General features: G+C 38.7%; 1 long non-coding RNA gene across 4 annotated transcripts in view; it reads left to right on the forward strand.

The window, feature by feature from the left end:
• LOC139632062 (uncharacterized) overlaps positions 1 to 12,210 on the forward strand; it is a 236,961-nt gene that overhangs the window by 82,239 nt on the left and 142,512 nt on the right. The window lies entirely within an intron of this gene.

Consider the following 12,210-nt stretch of genomic DNA (forward strand, 5'->3'; position numbering starts at 1 on the left):
AGACACACACACTGTACATGTGTTGAGACTAACAATAATACATTTGAAATGGCGAGAACAGAGAGCGAAGGTACGGAGGAACATATGAGGTCAGTGCATGTCAGGGTCTGTCTTAAAGGTCGCAAGGGATCATTATATACTTTTTTTTATTGGTCGTCACCAAAGACCTTTATTAATGAAGAGTAATTTGTGTCAATGTGGACAGGGTCAAATGTGCAGCAATTGGTATTGATTAAAGCGTATTGTTAGCATACTGTTCTGAATGTGACCTCAAGGTCTAATTTCCATCATTGCAGAGCGCTGCCAACGAATCTAATAAATATAATTCAACCAGTCAATGAGAAATTCAATACTAGGGATAAAACAGACATATCTACATGCACAGATTTTCCAGTCCACACTGAAGTCACCAGCCAGAAGTAAAATTAGGAGATAATGTGGATCAATATGCAGCCAGGCATAGACCATTGCATATTACACCATGTTTCTTAACTATGTGTACTGTCTTTAGAGCTTCGCTACATAGCTAATCAACAAGATTAAATTACGGGAATGGTTTTACCGTCATGGTACGTCATGGGATTCTGGCACAGTCTTGACTGACACAGTGAACTGCATAAATTAGACCATGAAATTTAAAAACATACAGGTTTTCACTGAAAAATCATTATCTTAAAACCGTCATACAAAAGCTTGACAACTCAGATGAGCACAAACCCGTAAATGGCCTTGCACAAAGCTTGTTAAATTTTGTTTTCTTTGGAATAGCAGATAAGCATAATGTGATAATGCACTTTTAGCGTTATAATGGACTTTTCTCTACCTCAATAACAAACACCTAATTAACATACCACTCTTGACTTTGCGTAGATTTGTCTAAGAGTACATATTCATTAAAATATTCAGGGTGTTTCTTTGATTAAGGTTTTTATTTTTATGGTTCTCATTATCAGTATTTGTGTGCATGAGTTTTTTGCAAACAGAATGATTGTCCTTGCACAACAGTTAGCATGAATGCAGCTTTTATTGTAAGAGCTAATTTCAACATGACACTATAACTATTAAGGCAACAAGGCAGAAATGCTGGCACCAGTATCAGTTTGAGCTACGTTTTTTTTTTAATTAGTCATTTCATTCTTTTTTGTAGTTATTAATATTTAACATATCATTTTCTTGTTCATCTATAAGCATCAGTATATAGTACTATTTCACCAATTATTAGAGCGGTTCACAAGTTCATCCACACTTCAATAAAATGCCTCCCTTCACCTTTTTCTATTCGTCTTGCATAGGAGTGAAGTGCCTCAAACCTGATTTCTTAAGTCATTTCAGTTGTTATCCCTATGTATGTTTTGCCTTTCATGTGTCATTTCACAACGCATCATTTCTGTACTGACAAACGAACCATTTATAAAATCTCATGATGTCACGTGGCTATGATTCTTATTCGTAAAACAAAGAAGCGGTGACTAATAGTATTGATGTATGAGATGTATCAGTGTGTTTTCTTATCATTCAGCTTCTTGTTACATACAAGTACAGGCGTGCACGTCTCTGCTTGAAAAACATTTTTGCGTGTCCCTGCAGCTTTTGACGCTACAATGGGTCAGGGATTCGTCTCTGGGCTGTCGGTGTGTTATGACCACTAAAATAATTCATCCTAACTGGTCAGCCTTGCTGGGAGAGGAATAAACATTTCCTGAAAAATACCAACAAATTTCCCCTGTGACCTGCTGATGCAGACACAGTGTGGGCCAAAGCAGCTTTTCATCTTTGCAGCTTCCCAAGCTTTGTGTCTTGGTCAAAAGAGACAATCTAACAAAGCACAGAAATAATATTTACATATCTATAACAAAGTAGTTTTCTGCTTCTGTGTGACTTCATGTATTGGCTGAATGCACATCATTAAAAAATAAGACATAATTTTTTTAATTTAATTTTTTGCAAAGTTAATGCCAAGATAAAGCATGTTTGTTGTGTGCTACACATTCATATTTACCTTAGTGCATTTTAAAGAGTTGAAATAGATAAATAGATTCTGTTTTTCCAGTACAGAACTGAAATAAGCTTATTAATTATTATATGTAATCTTGTTATAAATATGTAAACATACTGAATACACTCATAAACATTTCAGTAAAGTTGTGTCCCACTTTTTTAAATCTCATTATAACAAACCCACAGGGAAGAATAATTTATTCTATAGGCCTCTGTTATTTTTGGCTAAATTGAATATAGGACACCTTCACAGTGTGAAACAATAAAACTGACCACTTTTACTGTATTATCAAACCACTTGTGTTATAGGCTTGATATTCTGCAGAAGGAAAGAAAAACAGTTTCAAAACACATAAAAGACAACGGAGAAGAACTATTGATTCTGGCCTCTTGTAGCACATGGGGAGAGCTGTTAAACTACTTTTATATTGTAGACAAAACATAAAACATCACTCTTATATTCTCGTACTGAATGTCATTTTTCAAGCTCAGTCTAAACTCCAGAGGTTGCCGACCTCATCTACATGACAGTATTGTTTCTGCACTGTGAACAGCCATTTTCTTTCATTTTAACCTATGATAATGATTTGTGTCTTTCAGACAGACACAAGCCTTGCTGCAGATACTGATTTGTGTGTGTGTGTGCGTGTGTGTGTGTGAGGAGAGACTGAGCTCTAATGATTAGCAGAGACCTTGAACTGCATACCCAGCTTTTTGATTTCTGCTGTTTCGTTTCATCTGGTTTTCTTCACTGCATCGTTGTCCCCGTCGTCCATGAGGCATACCTCTCTTTTCTCACCCTCTTCTCTTCTTGTCTCCTTTTCCTCAAACCTTTGTGTCTGCCTCATCTTTACCACTATATATGACCGCTCGCTTCGACTCCCAGTCTCATCCTGTCTCTTTCCCGCAATTCATCTGTTTATCACTCTTCCCTCTCCTTTCTCAGTCTCCCTGCTTCAATTTCATGTCGCCATTTCTGTTGGTATTGCTCAGTCTCTCCTTCCTAATCATCCCCATCCTTCACTCTTTCTCTTGTCTCTTTCTCGAGTATAGACCCAATTCACTTCGCTTTTTCCAAGCAGCAAGTCATTAACTTCCATCCCAGGCTTCTGAAAGATTTTGTGCAGTAATGGGCTCTGTTCTGTGTGCCTGAATCAGCTGCAGAGATGTGTAAAGTAATTACTACTGAAATATCCATCCCACTGTTGACTCCTTTGAGAAAACGTATTAGTTCTCCCTTTTGTTTCTGATTTATTCAGGAAGCCGGCTATTATTTCACACTCCTAATACTGTTGAAAACCACATGTTCTCACTGTTCTTTACAAGTTAGTGTCTCCCTCTCATTTCTTTTTAAACAATAATGAATATGAATTGACATTCAAAGGTTTATATAGTCATTTTTTGGAAAGAAATATTACAGTAGGTCTACCATGTGCTATGACTTGCACCACACTCAAGTAATTATCTCTTGACATTAATTCAGGGCCAGCTATTCAATATGCTGAATAAATAATAAAGAACATGCATTTTAAGACATGTCTGTAAAAATGTAAGAGAGAAAAGGGAATGTACCCACATGGACAACTGGAACTGATTTATCATTGATAACTGACCACTGCTGCACAGGTAATTGAATCTGTGATCTAACATGTGGGAGAAGCAGGTGTAAAATTTGCGGCGCTGTCATAGGCATGGCAATCCCTTCTATTTATAGCAGATGTTAGTGTGGTAGAGTTAGGGTTGGTGGTTTGCCAAATATGTACATCACTCTTTCAGCGTATCAGGTAGAGAGAGAGGAAGAGAGAAAGAGACTGTTTAGTCAACATTTCAGTATCAGCTGTAGGACTATCATACTGGAAACCCTGGGAAAAGATACTGCACAAATTAAAAGATGCAGATGTTAATTGCACTTTACTATTCAGCACCACAGAACCTCAACAAAAGCAAACATACAAGCAGCTCATTAACACATTTTTTTTTCACAGTGTCTCTTTTGCTTTCCAGACATGTGTAAGACATGTCTTCCATAGTCCAGCATCAGGATTTAATTGGCAGTTTGCATTTGAATTAACTCAACAGCAGATGCACTCATTTACATCGTCTGTTTTTCTAAATAAAACATGTGGTGAAGCCCTGATGGTAATTTGTGCTGGGTTTAGTATATCAAACCCTGTGCCTCTTCCAGCCTCTCCTATCAACTCCTTACCAGCTCTTGGGGCACCACTGATTTTACAGTGCTGAATCTCACTGATACTGCACATGTAGGCATTCAAAGCAGTGGCTATGTCAAAGGCACATGTAGGCACTTCAGTGAGTTCAAAACACAGGTTTGGTCTGGTCAGGTCTGTTTAGTTTTGCATTGTTTGAAACCGCAGTGGAATACTGTGTCTACATTTTTAATTATGATAACCCGAGAACACAAAAAACACTAATTTTTTATCTACTTTTCATCTGAAAAGGTCAATTACCTACTCTCCCAGGTGAAGAACCTCCTTGAGTTAAAGGCCTCAGGAGTTTTGTCCATGTACAATATTAATGGCTGCCAAGTCAACATAACAGTCTCACTTAACCTTTTCAATTATGTTAAGTCTTAAAAATCACATCACACCTTTAGGCCGGTGAGTGGGTGTTGAGGGATTGCAATCTCTCCATTTTAGAAGGACAGTGTCACTTACAGCAAATGGCATTGGGAATTGGGGAACACTTTAAGTTAGGAATATACTTAACTTAATTCAATCAGACAGAATTATTGCATGGATGCAGAAGAGAAGAGTACAACATTTTTGCTATATTTTTTTAAGGACATATACATCAATCTAGCAGAAGCTGATTTGCAGCAGAACAGTATCAGGTCCTCTCAGGTCTTATTTATGGCATTTTGGTCTTTGTCCAGCAATTGCGTATGGTAGAATTTCTATTATGTTTTAGATCATCACTGCTGTATATTACCTGAGAGTTGACCTCATTGTTTTATTAGCTTATATTCTACTTTATTCCTGCAATTTCATACCACAGAGTTTGGTCCAAACATACATAATTTCTGATTAGTGTCAAGTAGCCCCCACCTTCTGTTCAGATTTTCATGGTATTATGTGGAAGTTGGCGAATTTCCATGCATATTTCACACGACGTATTAAGGATCAGTGGTTTTACCTCTCAGGATCAATAACCGTTTTCCCAAACAATATTTGTTTTCAAGGCAAAAATTAGAGATGATATAGAGCTGGTTAGTGCTCGTCCTTATGTCAGTAGAAAGCACTGACTCACTGCAAGTCAGAGCATAGTGAATCAACCTTCTCTCTTTCACTTCCTACCACTCTGTATACCTTTTTTCTTTTTTTTTTCTTCCATAAATCATTTTTCTGGTCCATTCAACTGGGTATTAATTATGTCTGCTGTTGTAAATTCAGTCTATTCACCACAGGATCAAGGCTTAGAGGAACAGTCACACACTCAAGGCCATTCAGTTTTTCAGACTGCAGCAAACTGAGGAATGAGCCCTACTCTTCAACACATTTCCACTTTTTAATGAGAAAGGCAGAGAAGATGGTGCTAGATACTCCAACTCAGCTGTCTGTCTGTTCCTGTCTGTCCTCTCTGTCTGTTTGTCCTTCCCTGTGACACACTCCGCCGCACACTATGCTTCTCTTAAATTTCCACCATTAAAACCTTTTATTATCCCTGTTAATCCCGCTCGCACACGTCCAGTGTAGGCTGTAAGATGGATTGAACAGATCTGTTCACTGACTCTCTTCTCTTCTCCCATGCTGTTCCTTTCATGCCCTTTGAAAGAGCCGAATTAGCTCTCCCCTGTAGCAGCAATGAGTCTGGCTCTTGTCCCTTTCAGTCTCTCTTTCTACCGTCAAATAACCCACTTTACTGCTCAGCACTGATATGATTACGTTCCTTTTCAGCTGGATTTACCACTGTAGTCAGGGTATGTCGCTCTGGTAAGACTTTGAAAGGAATTCTGGGAACATGGACAGTCACTGTTTCCTGTTCAACTCACACAATAAAAGAATATGGGAGAAGAAAAAAACCCAGTAGAATCAAAGACGGAATTAAAAGTGACAACCGGGGGGCTATGCAGTAAAGAGAAATAGAAATAAATTCGAAATTTACATGATAGGATGTGATGATGAGCTCGAGTAGAGTTGGATGAGTTTAGCTTCACTATTTCTCTTTTCCAGTTAATATTTCTCCTCTTGAACAAAGTTCTAATGCTGCTTTGGGCAACTTGAAAGAAATTTTAGAAAGTATCGACGGGAACTGTGTAAAAACTTTCTGACAAGGCAAGAGAGAGAGAGAGAGATTGGGAGACATTGATTTTTCATATTCTAGTAATAGTTACCTGTAGCGAATTAAAAGATGTTGGTAAAGTTGATTTTCTCAGCACAAGCCAAAAGAGCAGTTATACAATTGCAACTAATTTTCAGCATCATTTTATTTTTCTGACCTTAAAACTGTCCCCTGGCGTTTTTCCTCTTGAATATGAAAGGAGTGTAGGCGGCGTCTTGTTGGCATAGTCTATCTATGGTAGCATAGCTACTGTAGCGTTTCAATGTGCAACTGTATCTGCTCAAATTTGATGTATATACAACTACTTTACAAGAGCAGAAGTCATCAGAAATGAAGTTGCCTGGATTTTGTATTTCTTTATTATTATTAATAATTTTGTTTTCCTCACAATAAGTGTTGTGTAGTTACAGTTATGTAGCTCAGAGTTATGATGGTTAACATGAAGTAAAGACTGGCTTGGATAAATATTCTAAAAGTAAACACAAGTCAAGTTTTACCAAATTTCCAGAAGATTGGGACCTTACATATTAAGTCACATTTTTAATAATAAAGTGTAAAGATGTTTTTACAATATTTTGATTTTGACCACCCATGTTTTTTGTGCATAAATTGAAAATATTCTTTAAAACAAGTGGATGTCAGTGCTCTTTGAGTCTTCAAGTGAGATTTACTTACTTTTTCAATCTGTAACCAACTCAATCATCCTTCCATGACTTAGTTACCTTATTGGTCGAGTGATTTCGTAGCCTAAATCAAATACCATAAATCAACTAAATCACCACATGATGTGCAGGACGAAAAAATCTGGTCACCAGAGTCACAGCCCTGTGCTGTGTATGCCATCCAAGCATCGGAGAAAGGTTTGCTTATGAAATGGTAGTACTGTTATTTTACACTGACATCAATTAGCTGCAACATTTGCAAGGTGGTCTAACAGGTCCACTGTGGTGAGAAATGAGGTGGGAAATGGGATGTTTTTGGCAAGAAAGGCAAGTTTTGCCCTCCCCAAACTTTCTAGCTGGTAGTGTGACTGGAAGAGAATGCCAACAAAGGGAGGATTAGGAAATCATCATTTAATCAGCATTTAACAAGTATATGTCATGTGTTTCAACTCAAGTGAAAGGCTTGTGTGTGTGTGTGTGTGTGTGTGTGTGTGTGTGTGTGTGCGTGCGCACATGTATTTGCACCAACAACTTACATGGGCTAAAGTTTCCTGAGAACTTGCTTAACAGTTTGACAGATTGCAGTCTAAAGTGCAGCTGCACACCCTCCAACAGATGAGCTCTGAAATGATATACTATATCATAAATATAAATATACTGTATAAACCGTGAATGCATCCGAAGCTGGTCATTTTCCAGCCTACATCCTGTTATCTGACAGCCTGGTTGCTCTTGTGTTCTCAGGCTTGCTCCTGCTCTTTGACTTTTGTCTCATCTCTCTTTCTCACCATACCCCCCCCCCCCCCCCCCCCCCCCCCAGCCAGGCAAAAGCAGGTAAAAGAAGAGGTCAATTACTGATTCACACTTCAAATCTTGACAACTTTTGTTGTACAGGGAGTCAGACCTGAGGTGTGTTTGAGCTTTGGTACTAACAATGTGGGCTGACCAAAACTCTCCAGCCCACGCTGTACCTTTAAGGCTTCATATTATCTCTCTACAAACACACACACATACACACACACTGTAGCATATCAGAGGTCACTTTGGTGCTGTGGCTAGCCCGCACAAGACATTGTCATAGTAACAGCCTCACAGCATACCATAGGAAAAGGGAATTATCACAGAAACTGTAATTACTCCCTTGTTCTCACAGTAGCTTTTTCTGTCCAGTTCTCCTTTCTTCCTCTTACATTTTCCATTTCTCCAAATGTTGTCTCACAGCTTTTACCTAAACCTTTATTTTTATCTCTGTTTTTTTCTTCCTTCTTAACCCCATTATCTATACAATTTTATGATAAAACAGCAACTTGTTTTGTTATTGAGTGTGTTCTGGAAATTCAAGAATAGATCAAACAATTAAAATAATGTAACCAAAGTCATATCCTCAGTAATGCTAATGATTTCTAGGTATTAGAGAGTTGAAATGACTAAATGTTGATGCCTTGAACTAGAATACTTAGAAATTAATACATGGAAAACATAATTAATATAATGGGCCCTATTTCATGATGAAAAGCAACGTCCAGTGCGAGTAGTGCAGTTTCAGTTCCTGACCTCGAAAGTTGCTTTGACCTTCTGTGTGGTGTTTTAGTGCCAAGCGCAGCGAGCACAGCACACAAGTTGGAGTTTCATTCAAACGAGGAAGTACAAACTGAGTCTTTTGTTGGAAGAATGTGTCTTAGACCTTGAATTCAGAATAGACGTCTCAGAACCACGTCTGTTTTTGGCACAACGTCAATCTGCTGCCACTTTGGTGATTTTATAAAAAAAGAACCAACAAATACACAGAGCAAATGTGCAGCATTGATGGAATAATGCTTCAAATGTAAATAAGCTATTTTAAATAATCAGTCTTCAGCCAGTAGAGGCATTTAAATCAGCACAGAAATTACTGTTTATTGTGTTTAAAGTAGGAACGTTGGTAAATCACTGTGCTGTTATCTATAAATTAGAATGATTTTTATAGTATCTGTTGTCCACAGCTGCTTTACACTATATGAAAAGATTCAGTTCATTAAAGCCCTGCAGCATCTGAAGGCAACAGGACACATGTTGATAAATCTGCACCCTCTGATTTAAAAAGTGCTGCGTCAGAGCACAGAGCCATTATGCACAGCTTTCCCCTGTGTTTACTTTTATTAAATCATGTGAGGCAAGTGATATCAGACTGATACAAAGTGACCCCACACATTACTGCTCACATCAGACTGATCTGGTACGACTCTACATTCTGTTGTTAAAGTGAGAGAAGTTGGATTACAGCTGCTCATTAATTCTCTTTCTCTTTAGCAAAAGTAGTAGTTCGTGTATTATGCTTCAAATGTCTTACTGTACAAATGCTGTTGTGGCACATTTTACAGTATGATGTGACCATTTATGATGTGAGATAGCATCAGATTGATGGCCTCACCAGCATTTGTAATATTTATTTATATCATCATTGTATCATCATCTGCCTCTGGCTGCAGTGTGTCCTGTGTGTTCAGACTGTGCCGTTCTTCACCATCCAACAATATAATGTACCAGAGACCCTCTTTCCATCTGTTGAGCTGTATCATGCATCATTGTGATTGGCAGTGGTTTCTCAGAGCAATGACACCAGTGATGTGACTGGCTGGGAGTGAATTTATTAATCACCTCATCCTCTGATTTATATTCTACCTCAGCCATCACTTTTACACTTTGCACTCCTACACCTACATGACCCATAATAGCAGATTGCATTTGCAGACGCTCACAAACCCTATGCACCCAAAACCTACCACTCTGCACTTGTCATTGCATGATTAAAATGGGGTTCAGCACCCTCTGCTACAATAGCAATATTGTATTGATTTACTGTGCAGCTCTACACCCCAGCATCTAGATATAAATACATTATGTGCAAAAACTGTACACAGGAGAACAACTGCAAACGCATACCTACACACACACACTAAGCATCACATTGGGAGCTTACCTAAGCGGAGGTGTGTTGTGACCCTAAGTTCTGGCAGATGGTGGTTGTAGGCACTACCTGCAGTCACTAAAATGCTTCAAATTTTGTTTCTTTACATCCAACATGATGAAATATATCTGCAAACATATAGATATCGTAACATATTCCAGGTCACTGAAAATCAACTTGAAGTTCATCAGCCATGGTAAATTGCAATGTAAGTATTTATATAAAGACTATCCAAATCTCATTACACCAGAATTAATTAAACTAATTGCAGCAGAGACTTAAGTTGTTAGTTAGAGGTTAGCAGTACAGTATATGTGCACAAACAAGCAATCCACAGTGCAAGGACTGCTGCAGTGATGAGATTTTGACACTAGCATGGGCACAAAGGCCATGGTGGCTGATAGGCATAGGGCGTTTGTGGCATCACGGCGAGAGGGAGTGATGCAGTTGTCTTGGAGACGTAGCCTCTGGGAGGGCTCATCGGAATTATCTAACATGACTTCACTCCAAACATAGTGCGAAAAAGTTGGCAGGAACAATTCTGTCCTCCCAAACTATTGGTAGGGACATCTCCCTACCATCTAATATACAAATCTATGTCCTTCAGATAGAGTCAAATGAATCTACTCAAAATTGGGATTTTGATGTAAATTTTTCTCCCAACAGGAGACATTTTCATGTGGCCAAGCTGTTTAGTGATAGAAGAGTAAAGCACATACAGGAAGACTAAAAGCAAACTAATGAGTAAGAAACCACAGTCGTTGGCTTTTATCTTGGGGAATGAACAGGATAAAGCCTGATCCATCATCTGGCACAATGGCAGGCACAACACTTTTCACCCATAATCTGCTGAGGATAATATATTTGGCAGATTACAGGTCAAGCAATTCTGAACTAATTGTGAGTCATTTTTATGTTAGTATACATGCATGTTTTAAGTGTGTGTGTGTGTGAGACAGAGAGAGAGAGTGAACTATAATGGAACAATAGGAATACCACACTATGCTTTATCACTTACCCAATTACGTGGGATTGCAAAACTAATCTACAACTCTATTAAAACAAGAGACCCTGCAGCTCAGGGTTAAACAAAAGCAAATTACATTACCCTCTCTCTCTCTCTCTCTCTCTCACACACACACACACACTCTCACACACACACACAATTCACTTTTCCTACATACTGTGCCATTCTGTCAACCAGACCTGTTCCTGTTCACCCATATCTCCGCTGAGATTTTAGAAGGGCAGCCATGCATAGAGTGTAAGTCAGTTCTCAGACGATATGGATATGTAGTCGCTCTTTAAAAATCCCTTGTATCTTTTGAACCTCCCACTTTCATTAAAAGTTGATTTGATAGGAAGTCAGGGCAATTTTTCCCTTTCCTCTTGTCTGCTCTGAAAGTAACAGGGAAGTTGTACATGGATTTTACTTCACACAGTATCAGTATGAGTGTGCATGTGCAGTATAACAAAAATAATTAAAATCTCAATCAAACTTTCATTTTCATTTAATTTTTTAAGGATTGGATTAAAATCTAAATTCAGATTTGTATCAATGCCCCTTTGCATCCATTAAACTGAGTGTAAGTCGTACTGAAAATGTATAACCAAGTCATGCAATTGTAGACAATGCTAATGCTGCAAACTGTGGTGAGCTGTAATGTTGTGTTTGTGGCCAATTAACTAAATTGAGCTAATTTCCTAAAAAAAGAAGGCTAAGTCAAAGAAGGCTGTGTGTCAGTTTCATGGCCTTTACCTCTGTGACAATACTTTTCTGCACCACACTAACCCCCTCTTTGTGTAGGGTCAACACAGAGATTCTGTTTCTTCTCTAATTCACTCCTCGCTCAGTCTCCCTCCCTTCATCTGCTATGACCTTAAATCCCAGATGGCTCTTTCTGTCTTTTTCTCTCTCTGCATCTGTCTGTACTTCTCCCGTCCAGCCTTTCTCTCCAACCCCTGACCTTGTCTTTTCAAAAGTTGTTTGAAGTTCCGACTCTCCACTTCCCGTCTTGTCAAAGAAAAGGACTCGGTGTAATTTTCTCTTAATCTCTTCATCCCTTCCTCTCTGGAAGAGAGCTCTGTTACCTGCTGACGGAGGAACGGAGTGGGTGGAGGAGGGGAGGATGGAGAGGAGAAGGCAGGGAGAGGGACAGGAAGGTGGCCTGTGACTGCCCCCAATCAGGCTTCCCTTCTCACTCTGTCTTTATCTCCTTTTTTCCATCCCTTGTTCTTTTGCTCAATCTTTCTCTCTTTATCTTGTTCGCTCGACTTAGAAACTTTGCTTAATCTCTGATTTGA

Source organism: Trachinotus anak, unplaced genomic scaffold (assembly GCF_046630095.1).
Source record: "Trachinotus anak isolate AG129_WGS33_773 ecotype Australia unplaced genomic scaffold, CSIRO_AGI_Tana_v1 ptg000014l, whole genome shotgun sequence".
In the NCBI taxonomy this organism is placed as follows: domain Eukaryota; kingdom Metazoa; phylum Chordata; class Actinopteri; order Carangiformes; family Carangidae; genus Trachinotus; species Trachinotus anak.